At 34.9% G+C, this 18,212-nt stretch overlaps 1 protein-coding gene across 1 annotated transcript in view; it reads right to left on the reverse strand.

Annotated features, from left to right (window-relative positions):
* The window catches only part of LOC145303488 (zonadhesin-like), a 181,563-nt gene that overhangs the window by 100,191 nt on the left and 63,160 nt on the right, over nucleotides 1-18,212 (reverse strand). The gene's annotated exons all lie outside the window — the stretch shown is intronic.

An 18,212-nucleotide genomic window follows, 5' to 3' on the forward strand; every position in this document is an offset into this window, starting at 1 on the left:
AATAATAATAATAATAATTATTAATAATAATAATATAAAATTAATATTATAATAATATAACATATATAATATAAATTTATTATATTATATCTAATAATAATTATATAATATATAATATAAAACTTTTGCTATTAAAATGCATTGCATTACTATTAAAAAAGAAAAAAGGTTCTTCATGAGTGTTTCTGGAGAGTTCTAAAAATAGAACAGAAAAGTGTTCTTTTTCCGATGGCTCTATAAAGTTCCAAGTCGTAGTATTCCATTTTAGAAATTCTAGAAAGTTCTATCCACAACGACTATAGATAAACGCTAATAGCGTCATACACAAAGTTATTAAATCGGCCCTGAGAAGGAACGCTATTTTGGGGCGACTTTTCAAGTATTTATGACACTGGCTTATTTTTCTTTGGATAAAATCTGGTCGTAAGGAATTCCTGAAACAAGCACATTGCAAACTCCCTCACAAAGAACTCTTTGTAAATATTGATTTTCTGATCTTATATTCTGATCAAAGTAATATATTATTCCTTGTACTCGGTTATTATTTACACCGCGTAAAAGCTAGATTAACCTAAAATTGGTTTTGTTTCCCTTACACTCTTTTTTTTTGTAAATATTTTTTTACTGTTTATCTGTTCAATAATTATTTTATTTTTCTATTTATGCTGTGTGTCTTCCTCTAGACATCTTTTTTTGCACGTAACCTTGCGTATTTCACAAAGCACCTGCCGACCAATCGAAATTTGTTAGTTTGGTTCAGAATTAGACACAAGTGGTAATGATGTTATTGCGATGATAGCGTTCAGCATTTTATTGGCATGCTTATTGTTAGGAGCTTTATTTGAGGTCCATCCGGGCTGCTTTGTTTTCTTTAGTTTTAGTTGAAAAGAGTTGAAGAATATCGAGAGTTTCTCACCCATGAGCGTCTCCCACAAGGGTTCCCCAGAAAGAAACAATATCTGAGGCACCATATATCTATATCACTATCTTGCAAGGTAGAGTAAAAACTAATGTCTTTCATGTAGGGAATTGATCACGTGGTGCATCGAATTTGAGCGTCGCTGAGTGATTTCCCTTGATTTTGCTTGTAAAGAGTCTGAAAATATTGAAAATTCACTACCATTAATTAGACATCTCCCACATGGATCTTGCAAAGTGAAGAACGTCAGGGTTCTCTAAATAGCCATATCTTGTCTTAAAAGGTAAACAATTATGTTTTTTTTAAATGTTTTTCTATGATGTTATGTCAACTAAAAATTAATATATAAATTGTACTTAATTTTATTTCTCTTATTATTCGTTCTGCTAATACATACGTTTGGTATATATATTTAATACATATACTGTGAGCAACTGGACTCACGACAAAAAAAACTATTTGGCAAATATATCCGGCGAACCAAGTGTCAGACGGATTCAATCAATTGCACTTAAAAATCTTTTAAAAAATCTTTCAGCTGGAATATATGTGATAGTGGGCGGATGCCCCATCCCCAGCTACAACAAAACAAGAAAATTAACAAAAGAAAATGAGACGAATAATAAGAGAAACTAAAACCAAGCACAATCAGCCACATATTTTACCAATCATAAGTGTTCAACTAAATGAACAATTTCTGTGTTTTATTTTCCTATCTTAAAAGTAAAATGCCTTTTATGTTTTGTCACGTGACTGCTTTTCATATATGTAACTAGTTGTGTCAATTGGGCTTGGTTTTAGTTGTGTCTATTATTCGTACTGATGATGGATATGTGAAAAGGAATAACCTTATAACCCAACACGAATGATCTTTGTTGAATCGTGCAAAGCCCAATGCTTTCCAAATCAAGATCATTCCTATTTTAAATACATTTGATAATACAACCTACTATTATATAAAGGAACTTTGTCTGTGTGTGTGTCCGTGTGGAAGATCGTTCCCTTAAGACTCGAAAACGGCTGCACAGATTTTTATGAAATTTAACATGAAGATACTTTATGAGCGTCGCAGAGTTTTTAGATAGCTTTTGTATAGGAATGTCCTCGATAAGTATCAACAATCGAAATAATCCGATGAAAGAAGGAACATGCGATATTGACCAAAGTTAACACCTTACACAGCCTAACTTCACAAATGCATTTGAGAAGTTTTATTACTGCACAAGCCGAAAGGGTCGACATATAAAATCAAAAGTAAATTCTTTGATATAGCAGGGACGCGTTAAAAACGAATGTTTCTGTTTAAAGCACTATTGCATCATGATGCTTGACGTTTTCATGTTAAACTTAAATTGAAGCAGTAAGGCCAGGCATACAAAACCTACAGTGGGTTCTTTGATATAAGGCCACGTTCGAAATGAATGTTTCTCTTAAGATCACAACTGAACGATGATACTTGATATTTGCTGTTAAAGTAAAATTAAAGTCATTGTGTGTATAAAACAATGTAATAAAATCAACAGTAGGTTCTCTACAGTGCAATGTAAACTACAATATATTGCGGACTAAGTCACTACGGAGAAGCATGTGAAGCTTCCTCTCGGTTCACCGTCCCAAACCAGAGCAGGCAATCAATCGATTTGATAAAAATATGGGCGATTTCACCGATTTCGATGACAATAAAAATATAATCATTAGATCATTGTTTTTTTGATCATCATGGAATCTCAGGCAACTTCCGGTCCCCCAGCTAGTAAGTACATAGAAATGTTAATATAAAATATAAAATATAAACGGTAAGAAAACGACATTTTATATTACATCATTTAGTTTTATCATAACACAATTGTATTAATTTCTAATTTTTCTTTGCATTGTATTGCCATTCTTAGAACACTTGTATATGATGATGATGATGATGATGATGATAAGAATAATAATAACAAGAGAAGGTAATCACGAAAACATGAACATGGCTACGAAAAGGACATCTAAACAAAGAAACAGAATCGCTGCTGACAGCCGCACAAAATAATGCGATTAGAACCAACTATATTAAAGATTAAGTCAGCAAAAGACAAGAAACAGCAAACGGAGACACTATGGACAAAGAGACGAAACGGTAAACCAGATGATATGTGAATGCAGCAAACGTGCTCAAAAACAAAATGTTATGCCGTGAATTTCGATACAGAAATGATAATAAATCCGAGGTTGAATAAGTAATCAAACAACTAGAATATTACAAAAAAAGAACATAGTACATAGTTCAATGAAGGATATATATATATATATATATATATATATATATATATATATATATATATAAAGCTGAATGTGTGTGTGTGTGTCTGGTCACGAATAGGCTCCTATATGGTTGACTATAGAAAACTGATCACATATAATTATAGAAGATGTATCGAGACATAGGAATGGGTATGTTTGATCTGACAGAACGGTAGTTCATTAAAATTGTGGGGTCTGCGTACGCGCCTTGTCCACAAAGTATGGTAATAAAAAAAATGTTTACAAGTGTTTTTGATATAGATGTACTTAAGAATATTTTGGATAAGTATGTTTTAACTTAAATAGGGATGGTATAATAAAATTGTGGGGTCTGCGTTCGCGCCTGGTCTCCATAGAATGGAAATACGCACAAACTTTAATAAAGACTTTTCATATTTATCTGCGTAAGTATACTTTGATAATTATGTTTCAGTTTGAAGAAATATTGTATAATAAAATTATGGGGTGTTCGTTCGCGCCTGACCTCCATAGAATAAAAATATGTCACAAAGTTTAACAAGGTTTTTTAATATAAATCCACAGAATATTTTGATAAGTGTTTCAGTATGGTTTCCTAGATGTAAATCCAATGAAACTCATGTTATCAATAAAGAGTGCTCAATGCAGGACAGAACTGGTATATAATCTGTTTATTATACAAACATATTGGTTACCTATGTGAATATATGTGAAATGCAGATTATATATATATATATATATATGTATATGTATATACATATATATATATATATATATATATATATATATATATATATATATATGTCGATTTGTAAATGTGGAAGGATATTTCGCCGACAACGCACGTCGAGTTCCTTTCTTTCGTCTTTTCCGTCCGTGTGACAAACTCTTCCTTTTTCGATCTTTCTTTTCTGTCGTCGTCTTTCGCGACTAGTTAACTATTTAGTGTTTAAGTGGTGATAAGATATTCTATCGTAACAGAATATAAGACCAGACACAACCAGGTGGGGGAGGTAGTACACTGAGACTATGCAAACATTGTTTTTCGAACATCCATGCAAATGATTGAAACATATACCAATGGCAGTACTTGAGAACGAAAATCACAAAATCCTCTGAGCATAAAGTTTCGATCAGATAAACTCATCCAAACAAAAACTCCCGGTGTCGTAACGGTAACTGAAGAAAAATCCTACCAGACCGTAGATTTCGTCGTCTAAACAAACAAGAAAGTGAATATCATGGAGACAGAAAAGCGACCTAAATACACGGTACTGGTCTGAGGAATGAAACAGACATGAAATATGAAAATGTCTAAATAACATCGATAATAGTAGGAGAACTATGGACAACCCCTAAAACCCCGAAAAAATAATGGGAGAAATTGAAATCAAAGAAAAGGCTAGGACGATACAACGGAGGGCAATAATCAAAACGGCTGAAATCTTAAGAAAAATTCTCGAGTGCGGAAACGCACCCAAATATGCTGCGGACTTTGTTTTTGCCTCATTAATTTGAAGTTATTTCTTTAAATTGACGTGAAGACTAGACTATTTCAATTAAAAGTCAAATATGAACAAGTAAAATTATAGAAAGGAATAAAAGGCGAATCAAATGAGGTATAGGTTATTTAAACAGTTACATTAAATTTATCCTCGGACTTTCTTTTTGCCGGCACTGTATATGTATATATATGTACGCATATCTATATCTATGTATTTATAAAAGTGAACGTGTATGTGTGTGTGTGTGTGTGTGTGTGTGTCTGTGTACATTTCCCTACGCAATAACTAATAATTTTCAGTCTACAAACTAGAAATTTGATATACAGGGTAGTGAGATTTGGTAAAATTTTTGTAGTCGGTTTTCAGCCAGAAATTTTGCTGTTAAGGGGTCAAAGTTCAATGATTTGACCTTTGAGAACTCTACAAAACTCCTCCGACAATTTTGGATGTAAACAATTAAAATGTTAGATATAGACATGGATCTAACTTAATAACTTGATTTGAGCCCAAAACAATAAAGGCTAAGGGGTCATAATAGGGGTCAAAGTAAAAAAAAAAAAATGACCGCTTCGGTCTCTACCAAATTACTCAGACAATTTCTGGTCTAAACATTTGAAATTTTACATAAAGGGTAATCAGAGATAGGGCAAGCTTTTTAATCGGTTTGGGTCGAAAATTTGAATTACCAATATATAAATGTACGTATTTATGTGTTTTATGTCTGCGTAAAACTTTCCACAGAGGCGACAGATTTTTACAAGATCAATATCGTTTTGAAGTTCAACCTTTCAGACGACAAATATCGAAAAATTGGCTAAAAACATTAATATCTTCACCTTCAACTGGGCACTTTTCTACAGGGGTCGCTTTTTTCGCCGATACTTTCGAAAGTCATACTCTCTTTTCGATTGTCTAGCCTTAATTAAAACATACGTCACCTTCGGTTTTGCGGTGGTCGTAACCACAAAGACGTCAGTTTTTCCCCCCGTTCTTTTCCTTCTTTGCGGTACGGGTTCGAGCCTGCCTTCTTACTACCACAGGAACTAAAGTGCACTGTATGTGACAGATACTTTCTGTCAAAAGCGGATTTTGTTAATCATATGATATCACACAATCAAAGACATGGGCGGCAGTCTTATGAGGAGGCTTTTACAGCACATTCGGCAACACCAAGTTGTTATGTTTGTGGTCTAATCTGCAAATCTAAAAGTGGCCTGACATGGCATTCGAGGATTCACAATATTACCATGCGATCACTTTTACAAGAAAAAAAAAATTTATGTCACATTTGTGAACTTTCATGTAGGTCTAAAACTGGATTGAAGAGTCATCTACGTACACACAGGCGTACACACAGACACTTAAAGAAGAGATGACAAACTGCTGTCAAGAAGTAGCAATCATCATGTATATAGATGTATGTATATATATGTATATATATGTATGTATATATATGTATATATATATGTATGTATATGTATGTATATATATGTATTTATATATATTAGTATGCATATATATATATATATATATATATATATATATATATATATATATATATATATGCTTATTAGGATAGGTCGATTTTGGTATTACGACTATGTCCATGCAGAGAAAGTTGTCAAATAACATTGAGAATAACCACACAAAATATTTTTTCAAAACTTTATCGTTTTTTCAGCAATTGAATTTAAAGATTGAAAAAAAAATCAACGTTCCGTCGCTATGTCGCCAGATGCCGGTGTTAAATGAAAGAAAAAGCAAGCGATATTGATGCCGGTTTTGAAGAAGAAAATGAAGATAGTTTAAGCAATATTTGTTTTTGTTTGTAATATCGATGTCTTTTTTCAGAAAACTAAATGAGAGTCGATAAAAAAAAAAAAATCCTGAAAAATATTTCATTTAAAATAAATTAGAAAACAATAACCCAGGGCTTTATTTTAGCTGGGAAATTTTTCCTTGTACACCGTCACGTAATCGGTTTCATTTTCATGCTTTCTCAGAGACTTGCGTGTGTTTACTGCGTTGGCCGGCTTGATTCAAATATAAAAATAATTACATTTTGCATTTTATGCCTTAACAAACTTTAATTATTAAGAAAAAGAAAAGTTATATTTTAAATCTCTGTACTATGTAATAATTATGTATTAAAGAAAAACATTTTCTTTGCAAAACTATTTTTCTGAGAATTATTTGACTTGTGTTTTATACTGTCCGGTCTGTAAAACAATAATTATTATTTCTTTTTTTATATTTATCTTTTTTTTTTCCTAATTTTATTTTTAATTCATAATTTCCATTTTTTTAATTTCTAACAATATCATAAAATATATTCTTTGCAGATATTTTTCTAAACGAACTATTTCTACGCGCAGTACTGATTCTACAAAATTTGCGGGCTCACCTTTTCCATTAAATACAAGAGAACCCCCTACTTTCCGTCAAATTATCAAATATAGTGATTATATGAAGAATTCTCATCCAACTTTAACTACATTTGTTCTTTCAAAATCAATGGCAAATGATATAGATATTTAGAAAGCAGTGATCCCCGTTTGCCCTTATTAACTGAACAGGAGATTGTACACAAATTGCAGGACATCTGCTTTAAAAAATAAATAGAACATATTTATCCACATTTGCCAAAAATGTTCCTGTCAAAAACTTGACAAATTATTTAACATTTCATTTTGTTCGTGTTATCTGCCAATTGCCTCCAGAAATTCAGGAAATTGTTTTAAGAAATCTTCGATTTAATGCTTTTGCCATTTTGCCTGAAAATATATAGTTTTTCCATGTTAAAATCAGACGAAATGGAAGTGAAAGAAGAGCCTATAAAAAGAATTTTAACAATATTAGTAAACATTTATTTATATAAAACTGATCAAATTGTTTACGTCGATTTATACGTCCATTTTAAATTAGTATTTTAATAAAATAAATAAATAGAAGTTGTGTTCATTTGTTCAAGTCAATAAAATAATTTGATTTCTCTTTTCTTTTTCAGGAGTAGGGAACTAGCGAAAAAGCGGTTTAAAAAAGAATTCAACAATAAATTCTGACGCTTTATATTGGGGCACATTTTATACACTTTTCTCAAAGTGGAGTGTCAGAGCCAGCATTGACTGAAGAATTATCAGGTCATGAACTTCAGGAATTAATAATGAACGGCAGAAATCCAGAGTTTCCTGGTTTGCCTGAACATTCACAAAGTGTCGAAAGGGCCGTCAAATTTACATGCGAAGCCTGCCAATCAATCTATGGACTTGAAGCAAGTTTTGTTATCTGTTACAGTTATAATGCAAAAAAAGTAAATAAATAAATAAATAAATAAAAATACAGAACTCAAAATGCCACCCGCTTCCCCCAACACTTCCCCTTAAGTACCCGGCATAAACCAGTTAGGACGACTAGTTCTTCCCTCTTCGATATGAACTCGAGACCGCACGGTCAAACTCTTCCAAAGCTAAGTTATGCCATTTTCTATCTATAATTTTGAAATACACCTGTCTTGATATCGCAAAAACTTATGTATTGCAGACATTATTTTCTATTCATTTATTTTTTTCAAGGTTTGACTAACTTTCTGTACATTTCAACTGCACTTTCTTTTGCTCTTTTTTTTCTGTTGTGTTTTTTTTCTCAAAATTATATCTGCACTATTAACTAAACACTGAAAAACGCCTTTTCTTAGCAGTATGGATTATTTCTTAACCAGTCTAAACTTAGTACCTAAGTCAAATTGTTCTACTCTTAACCAGCTTTTAAACGGGTTCTCCAAACTAAATTTATAAAAAAAAAATAAATAAATAAAAAAATAACCCGGCCTCACAAATTGAAAGTTCCATTACGGTATCTTATAAAGGTAAAGCTCGAATGCTCAAATCATTCTCTATCGAGGTTAGATAAAGCGAAAAAAAATATTCACGCATAATTATGTGAGGGAAGATTATTTCCAAATATTCTCCTAAACTGGGAACGGAGTAACGGACTTATATAAAATAGATATTAATAAATCCTTACATTCTTTTCTTCTTTTTTTCCTTTTTTTTAAATGGAGAGTAGATAATACACTGTGGCTGTGTTATCGGCAGCTCCAGTAACTCTCGCTTCTAATTTTTTGTCCCTCAGTCCTCATTTTCAAGGAGTGATTTTTCTGACAAAGAGTGAAGAAAAAGCTGCTTTTCAGGTCGGTAATACTTCGTAAACAGTAACCTGAGATGTCGGAAATTTTTCTGTTTCTATGTCTATCCTTGTGGCCACGTCACTAGTAAGGGTGCTGGAGGTAAACGTTTCATCTGGGCTGACGTTACCCGCCTAATAGTCAGGGACCCGAACCTTAGTTAACCACTAAGGAGGCTGTCCTATCAGCAAGTGTAAAGTACTGGAGCTGCTATATTGCCATTTGGTGAATGGATTCTGGCCATGCAGTAGGTTCTGGTGGGGCCTCTCGATGCCATATTAGTGGGTAATTGTTACGGCTTTACCTTATCATGTGTTACAAAAAAATAAAATTTTCCTCTCTTTCTCTCTCTTACTTTCCCTCTCTGTCCTACTCTAACCCAGTCTGTCGACCTGTTTCACAAACCCCAAAAACTCAACATGAAATATCTAAAATAAATATATATATATACACGAATAAGCCTAGAACCTCATCCTCCAACGTAGACCCCTACTACCATGTCTCCTTTTCCAAAATCAGGGGTCTACATTCCAACCTTCCAGAGGTTGAAACCCAATTACAGGAGACGAAACCGGACTTACTCTTTCTAAGCGAAACTGGCATAGGTCCGACCACTTCCGTAGATGAGTTCATAATAAAAGTATACTCTAACTTAACCTCTAAATCTGACCCCCAAGATCGCCATGGACATGGAATATGCGCCTACATTAAAGATGGCTTCCCGTGTGGCAGGGATATCTCCAGAGAATACCCTAATTTACCTTATATGTGCTTCCGGGTCGCACTTGCTTACACCACCGCATTCATATTTGCCCTCTATCACTCTCACAACAGTGGGGTTACTGTCCTTAAGAGTCTATCTGAGAAAATTGACCTCATCCTATCTGCTCATCCTTCAGCTAACATTCATATTTGCGGTGACTTCAATGTCCATAATGTGGAATGGCTGACCCATTCAAATAAGACAGATGATGAGGGGAGGTTCTGTCATGATTTTGCCATTGCCCATGACCTCACTCAGATTGTTCACGAACCCACCCGTGTGCCCGATACTACTGGTCAGTATGCAAGCCATCTTGACCTTTTTCTTACAACTTCCCCTGAGCTATCTTCATGTTCCGTTCTATCTTCCCTGCTATCCTCTGATCACACAGTTGTATCAGTTAAGATAAAAATGAAATACAATAAGTCTTCAGATGTACCTCTCCACCGTACTGTATATTGATACTCTATGGCTAACTGGGATAGTTTCTGTACATTCATATCTGATCTACCTCTGCTTTCCATGTTTAAAAAGGATGTGTCCTCTATAGTATCAGACCTGACCGAATGGTTAATTGTAGGCATAGACCGATTCATACCATCCAAAAAATTCCAACAAAAACCTAACAGCCAGCCATTGTTTTCCCCAGAATGTGCTGCTGCCATTGTGCACAGAAATCACTTTTTCCATAACTACCAACGTAATAGATGTACTGAGACTAAAGCTGCCTTCAGGACTGCCAGAAACCACTGTAAAAGAGTAATAAAAATGCAAGAGAGCTATATGCTCAGTTTGTTAAATTCAAAGTAGCTAAGCAGCGGCTTGGTTCCCACCAGTTTTGGCAAATAGCAAACAGGATCCTGAACAGATGCGTGCGTTCTATCCCAACCATCATCAATGGACATGAGGTCATCTCATCAGCATCAGACAAGGCCAAACTATTTGCCAAGAACTTTGCAGCTAACTCTACCCTCTGCGACGAAGGGCATCAACTCCCTGTATTTCCTCCTACAACAGACAACACACTGTCCAACATACAAATATCTATGCACAGGGTTGCCAAACTAATCAAGAACCTTGATTCCAGTAAAGCAACTGCCCTAGACGGCATTCCAATTGTAGCGTTGAAAAAGCTTCAACCAGAACTTGCCCCCATACTTACAAAACTGTTTAAGCGTTGTCTTAAGAAGAAGTGCTTTCCAGCGCCCTGGAAAATTTCGTCAGTATGCCCTGTATTTAAGAACTCAAATGATAAGTCATCTCCCTCTCAGTACAGACCAATAAGTCTCTTGTGTCATGAGTAAGTTACTGGAATCCATATTAAATAAAGAAGTAGTCAACCACCTCAGCAGAAATAACCTCCTTAGTGACATGCAATATGGTTTCCATTCTGCTAGATCTACAGCTGATGTGCTAAACCTTATATCCCATAGAATTAGTGAATCACTCGACAAAGGCTTCCTTTCTAGGGCAATTGCTCTTGACATATCAAAGGCCCTCGATAAGGTATGATATAAGGGCCTACTTTACAAGATTTCCAGCTACGGTATAAATGGAAATGTTTTCTCAATAATTAAATCATTTCTTCGCTTATAAGAGTAGTGGTTGATGGGCAGCAATCAGAAGCCCACAGTATTAATACTAGCGTCCCTCAGGGGTCCATTCTGAACCCAACTCTCTTCCTGATCTACATCAATGATCTCCCAAAATACATACTTAAATCATTCGTTGACATCTATGCTGATGACACGACCATTTATGGCAACACATCAAAGGCCGTAAATGACAAAGTGCTCTCTGATTCCCTCTCCTCTGGTCTTGAGCACGTGGTTCAGTGGAGGAAGAGATGGCTGGTTACTTTTAATGCATCTAAAACCAAGCTCCTTACTTTACATCATCAACGCTCTGTTCCTCATCTAGCATCAATTGAAATGGATGGCTCTTGTCTTGGGGAGGCTTCATGTTTTGACAAGTTCCTGGGTTTGATCTTTACCCCTGATCTGAAATGGAACACGTATATCAAGCCTGTTGCCTGGGCCGCTTGGAAAATGGTGGGATTCTTCTACCGCTCCAGGAGATCTCACTACTGATGCAATTCTCTATCTCTATAAAAGCCAAGTACGTCCAAGGATGGAGTACTGCTGCCACATCTGGGCATGAGCTAAAAAAAACAGGCTATCTTGCTTTGACAAAGTACAAAATAGACTTCGTGGATTAGTGGGAGATGCTCTCTTCTCTTCCTTGCAACCTCTCTCCCACAGAAGAGACGTTACGACCCTGTCTTTGTTTTATCGTTATTTCCATGGCAAGTGCTCGTCTGAGCTCCAATCTCTGGTGCCCCCTCGCCAATCCTTCATGATAAACACCCGTCTAGCTAAAACCACTATCAGTAATTTCCCCCAGTCTTTATCTGTGCCTAAATCAAAATGTAGATTCCATGAACATAGCTTTTTTCTGAGAAGTGCACGCCTGTGGAATTCTCTTCCGTTTGTCCTGTTTCCCACCTGACTACAACTTGGACGTCTTCAAGTCCAGCATGAACAAATTCCTGATTAATCGCCCCCTTAAGTAAGACGCTTTATAAAATCTCCAGTACAAACTATTACTACGATATTATCCCATTGATTATTGTACATAAAATAACCCTTATCCCCGAGTGGCTTGATAAGTGGTGATCCCCATGTAAAAAAAAAGTACATAAATAAAAAATAAAATGCGGCATTTTAAAAATATTTCGAGGGGGGGATTATATTGTTTGGAGTTTTTAACATATCACTCATTATATAGTTTATTTACATAAATAAAACCCCTTTTAATTACTATAATTTCATATAGGACTTTTCCGTGTCTCAAAGACAATCCTTAAAACCAAATGCTCATTTAACGGCTGATGTTAGAAACGTATTTTTTTTATATTCGTGCTCTCCATATGTGTGTGCAACTTTCTCTGCTCCGACATTTTACATTTTCCAGAAAAAGTTGAAAATCGACCTACCCTAATGTATATGTATGTATATATATATATATATATGTATATATATGTATGTATTTATAAGTATGTATGTATGTATGTATGTAGATATATGTCAGGTCATGTCATGTGCTACTGGTACTATGAAACCCAGTACTACCTGCCTCATGGTCGGGTCACCGGCGACTAAACTGGTTCCCCCACCAGACTTGTTTGGTGAGGAGGGTGGCTAGTCTCCCTGAAGGATTAAAAACAAGACCTTCCAAAGGGCGAATGAACTCTTTTTCTGGGTCAACGGCCAACTAGCACCGTGTGTATTTGTGTGTGTGTATATGTGTATTGGGGTAGAGAGGGCTCCCGTAAGCTGTGGTGAAGGCAACCTTTCTAGGAGAAGCAAATCTCTGATTTAAAAAACCATAAAGCGGAAGACCATTACCCGCATTAAGCTGGTCTGCAGTTTAATTTGTTGTTGGCTATCTTGCTCTTGCTTGTTGCTGGATCTCAAAATTTTAAACCGAGAGAGAGACTTAGCTGTCGTACAAAGCTAAAACTCTGTAACATCATATTTGTATAGATACTCCCTCAGATATTTGGGCTCATGGATTTTAAATTTTTGAGGGAGTGGCACTCGTCTGACGAGACGTTGCAATCATCATCATATAGATATATATGTTGCTCAAAACCAATTAATGTTTTTTTTTTGTAAATGTAAGTAGAAGGCGACGCTTCTCCAGATGTGACATCGCTACTTAATCAAAAGAACATAGAAACTCCAGCATTTAGAAATGGACATTATTTTCATGCGAAAGCCAAATTTACCGCAATGTTGCATCACTGTGCTTGTGTTATAAGTAATTACCCGGAATGCGCTCTGGTGAACCCCTTGCATTTATGTCCCTTTAATATAAATATCCCCTGGCAAATCTGACAAGCAGCAAATCATACCTCATTTTCTGTAGCTTCTTTCTGTAAATCTCTTACCTTTAAAATTCCTTTCCTGTTCCCCAGTTCCCGAACTCTACCAAAATGTGGAAATTTAAATGTAATGCGAACTGCACAACTCCTCACTGAGGATGCCCTTATAAATTTTACCCCAAATTCACAGTAGTTGCTTACGTCTGAGTGTGCCTTGTTTGGTGTAAATTGGAGTAAAACAAATGTGAAAACATTTTCCCCTGTGTGTAGGTTATTGTAAGAAATAAATATAGATGGTCTGAGATTTTTGAATTAAAATGAATGTTATACTCAATCAACTGGTGCTACCAGATCAGGCTGTCTGAAGATATTAGCTTCCTGGCCTAAAATGCACCAAACATTAGCCTTACTGCTACTTTTCCTTTTCTTTCACGAAACTATGTTCTACAACTCCCCCCCTGTACAAAACAAGCAAAGCAACAACCATGACTATTTCAAGATATAAAGAACTTGATGTATAAACAATTCTTTGCGACAGTGACCAGATTCTGCATTAAACAACCCGCAAAGAATTTATATGCCGTAAAGCAAAGCAACCACACATAATAATCCAAACCAAATCATTATGAATCAAATTCAAAGCATAAATAAGTGCTCCGTTTGGATTTTAAAAAAGCATTGTTTGAAAGTAATATCATAAATGGCGCTGTGCTAAACTCGTATCCTTTACATCCTATCATGATCTTCTTGGTGAAGATATACTTTGTCTCATTCCCTTATCTGAATCCCGACAATATTTATAGCTACTTTGAGATTCCGTTTAGAATAATTTTTCGAAGTTGCAAGCATCTAAGTACTTGCAGGAGGGAAGGTATTATTAAGTCTGAACATCTTAACTAATTGTTACTGATAATCAGCTCACACAAATCATAAACCAATAGCGCTTGATTGGCATTTTATGAGAAAGGCCTTCATAGGTTGTGGCTGGTGTTTGTAAGTTTACTTAGGAACGATGGATTTATTAACAAATAAGACAATATGCAATGGGATTGTCAAACCATATGAATCTGGATTAAGAATTATTCGTTTTCGAAATGACCTGTCAGATTTGTGAATTTAGAGAACTAATAGTTGAGAGTAGGAGAGAAAACTAACTAACTAATTAATAATAATAATAATAATAATAGTTACCGTTCATTGCATAATCTCAGTTTTCCCATCGATTCTGATTTCTCTTAGTCTTTTATCAAATTATTTGTGAGTGTTCCTAGTGCTCCTACAATTATTGATATTATATTGTTTTTCTTTAGGGTTTATATTCTTATAAGTTCTGAAATCGTAAGGAAAATCATTGAGTGCAGAAACTAGTCAACATGAGCGACAAATTTTTAATCGGGCATATATAAACTGCAACAGAAATGAAACAAGAAGGCGAAAACCAAGAGAACAATACACTAAAAGTGAAAAGTGTCTATTTGCCTTTCCCTTTTCCGTTCCTTTTCCCCTTCCCTTTCCCTCTCTCCCCCTCCCCTTCCTTTCCACTTCCCTTTCCCCACCAAAAAAAAAAAAAAAAAAAAATAAAAATTGGCATCAGTACGACTGGCGCTGTGCCAAATAGTCGATAGATCAATGCAGAGAGAAAAACCGAGGAGAAAGCACTAACCAGGTCTCCACTGGATGAAAAAGGTGGAGAGGAATTGAAATCTGGGGAGATTTGTTGTCACTCAGACTCCAGGGAACACTACAAGTTGTTCTCAAAGAGAACTCTTTGATGATGGTCGGTGTGAAAACTCCCAGTGAGTGAATAATAATAATAATAATAATAATAATAATAATAATAATAATAATAATAATAATAATAATCGTAAATTAACCCTCCCCCAATAGTGTCGGCATCAACTGGAACCATATGAAATAGTACAGAAGGAACGAGCAGGATGGAAAGACTGAGGAGAGAAAGTCCTAATCTGACCTCCACTGGATAAGCGTAAAGGGAACTGGAACCTTGTGTAATATTGTCGAGGGTATATATTATGAGTATATATTATTTACGCGTCGATATATTTGACAGTCTACATATGAATGTGTCTGTTGATCATCTAGTGATTGTCTAAACAGGCAGGACCTAGAACAATTATAACAAGCAGAAACAAATAAGTCTCTCAGGGTTTACATCGGCCAATGGAAAAATATACCTTATCCATCTTTGGTTTTGATTTGGCAGATCATCGGAAAAGCTGCAATTGAAGATTCGTACAACTCGAAATCTTGGTGGTATTTACAGCAGCTTTATTCCGGATGTTTCTCCCCATTAGAAAGCTGTAACGTTGGTCCTAGTTTTTTACTATCGACATTTTCTCCCTACTTGGAGCTATTCACGAACATCTTTCTTCCTCTGACTACCGACTCTTAACTCTTATTACGTGCATCTGAATGATCGCATTATGTCATTCTGTTTATGTTCTAACATTTTTTTTCACCAAATTAACATTTTTGTTTGTGGAAGTTATGAAAACTAACATTCCTTGCTATTAAAACATTTAAGCATAAATAACCTTATAGGTAAATATTTATTTCGCCGTGATGAAATTCTTTCTGAAATTCTACTTTTACAAATATTAATAACAATCATAATAATCGTCGACCAGCACACCTTTCAGCTTATTGTCCACCAGTGATAACCAATGATTATTGCCAATAAATGGCAAGCAACTGTTACGATGTTGCAAATTCTGGAAATCTAGGAAAACTTATCCCCTGAACTCCAAGAAACACCACTGATTATTGTCAGCGAGTAATCTCTGATGATTGCCAGTATGAAAACTCCTAGTGAGTACAAATAATAATTATATACCCAGTAGGAGTTCTCACAGAGGTCATCATTAGTGATTAGTAGAGCTATGACAACAGCATATTCTTTTCATTGTTTTGACTCTCGAATATATATCTGATATAATTAATCAACTGAGAACACCACTCTATATAAAAGCATATAAGATATTAACGGATAATCACTCGAGAATCAAAACAATGAAAAGAATATGCAGTTGTCTTAGCCTTAGTGATTAGTCACTGACAATAATTAATGGTGTTTCTTGAAATCTGAGTTACAACAAGTCTACCCAAAAGTTCCAGTACTCTCCTACTCTTTCAATATTCATTATAAATAATTTTTAATTATCGAAACAGCCGCATACCATTCATTTCCTGCTGGCAACGACCATTGGTCTTCTCTTGAATAGAAATAAAAAATCTCAGTACTCCCCACATATCTTCAGTGGAGGTCTTTGTATTCTACTTGACCTTTCCCGAACAACTACTTTGTGTAGTATCAGTGATGGTATTATTATTATTATTATTATTATTATTATTATTATTATTATTATTATTATTATTGCAGAACAGTTGTGAAAACGTGGAAAAAGTACTAAGAAAAATTAGAGTAAAAGAGACCATCAGTGTCATACAATGTACAGCACTGGTGAAAAGAGTCGAACTATTGAAGAAAATCTTCAAATGCTGAAATCAGTCCACATAAGAACACCGGCAAACCACATATGTTGAAATAGAAATTGAAGTAAAATTTTAAAAAGAATATTGCACGAATTCAAGAGAATTGAGGTCCTGGATATGACTTTAAACTATATCCGATGGTGAAGCCACAGTTTTCGGGCTTTGGGGAGTGCCATTGCTCCCAGGTCCATTCTGACCCGGATTGGTAGAACCTGTTAGGGTCCCAACTATAATTTAAATAGAAACCGACTTGAAAAACAAAACAAATATATTCTTATTATTTCTTATCTTATTAAAAACTTTTTCTTCAAAATCACTGGATTTTGGCAACCAACCAACAACCAACCAAGAGAACTGAAACAAGCAGAAATTCCAAAATCTGCTACCCTCCCCAAAATGGTGGCCCTAGCTTCAATTGATACCAGACAAAATAGTTGTGAAGAGTCAAGAAGGATGCAATAATAATAATAATAATAATAATAATAATAATAATAATAATAATAAACAAAAGAAAAAGCTTTGTATTTGGGTCATAAAACACGAAACTAATGATCATGCCTAATGCACTAAATTAGAAAGCTGATATTAATCAACTGTATGTAAAATGGAAAGAGGAGAGTTGATTGGTAAGTATAGAAGACTGTGTAGACAAAGCGATGAAAGACTAGAAAAATACATAACCCCAAAACACTGAAAGGTTGATTATCGCTGTCAAAACAATGACAAAATGACTAGGACTCCAGAGAGTGATCGTTATAAAGACGCGTATGGGAACTACTAGGAGTAAGATATACTTTAGTAGACTAGATCAAGGAAAATAGCAAATGCAGTTTATGTTGGCAAAGAGAGGAAACCATTAACCATATCATAAGAGAATACTATAAGCTTACGTAATATGAATATCAAATGCAGGCTGCCCAAAAAGTCACTGAAGATTTGAAAATCCTTGTCATTTTACAATTACTGATTATTTTTTTCTTTATTTCAGATATTTTACAGATAATATTTTGGAAATTGATTATGGATTAGTATAGCATTACTTAAAACAATCTAGAACAACGTACGCAAGTTGTGAAATTGTTTGACCAAAATCAGAGGTTATTTGTTCTGACTCCAAGGGCTTATCGACGACATTTTCATGTAAGAGATAGCCCAAGTCGCAACACAATTCGAAACAT

The sequence above is a fragment of the Euprymna scolopes genome, chromosome 19 (assembly GCF_053919585.1).
Source record: "Euprymna scolopes isolate OS-2025 chromosome 19, ASM5391958v1, whole genome shotgun sequence".
Classification (NCBI taxonomy): Eukaryota; Metazoa; Mollusca; class Cephalopoda; order Sepiida; family Sepiolidae; genus Euprymna; species Euprymna scolopes.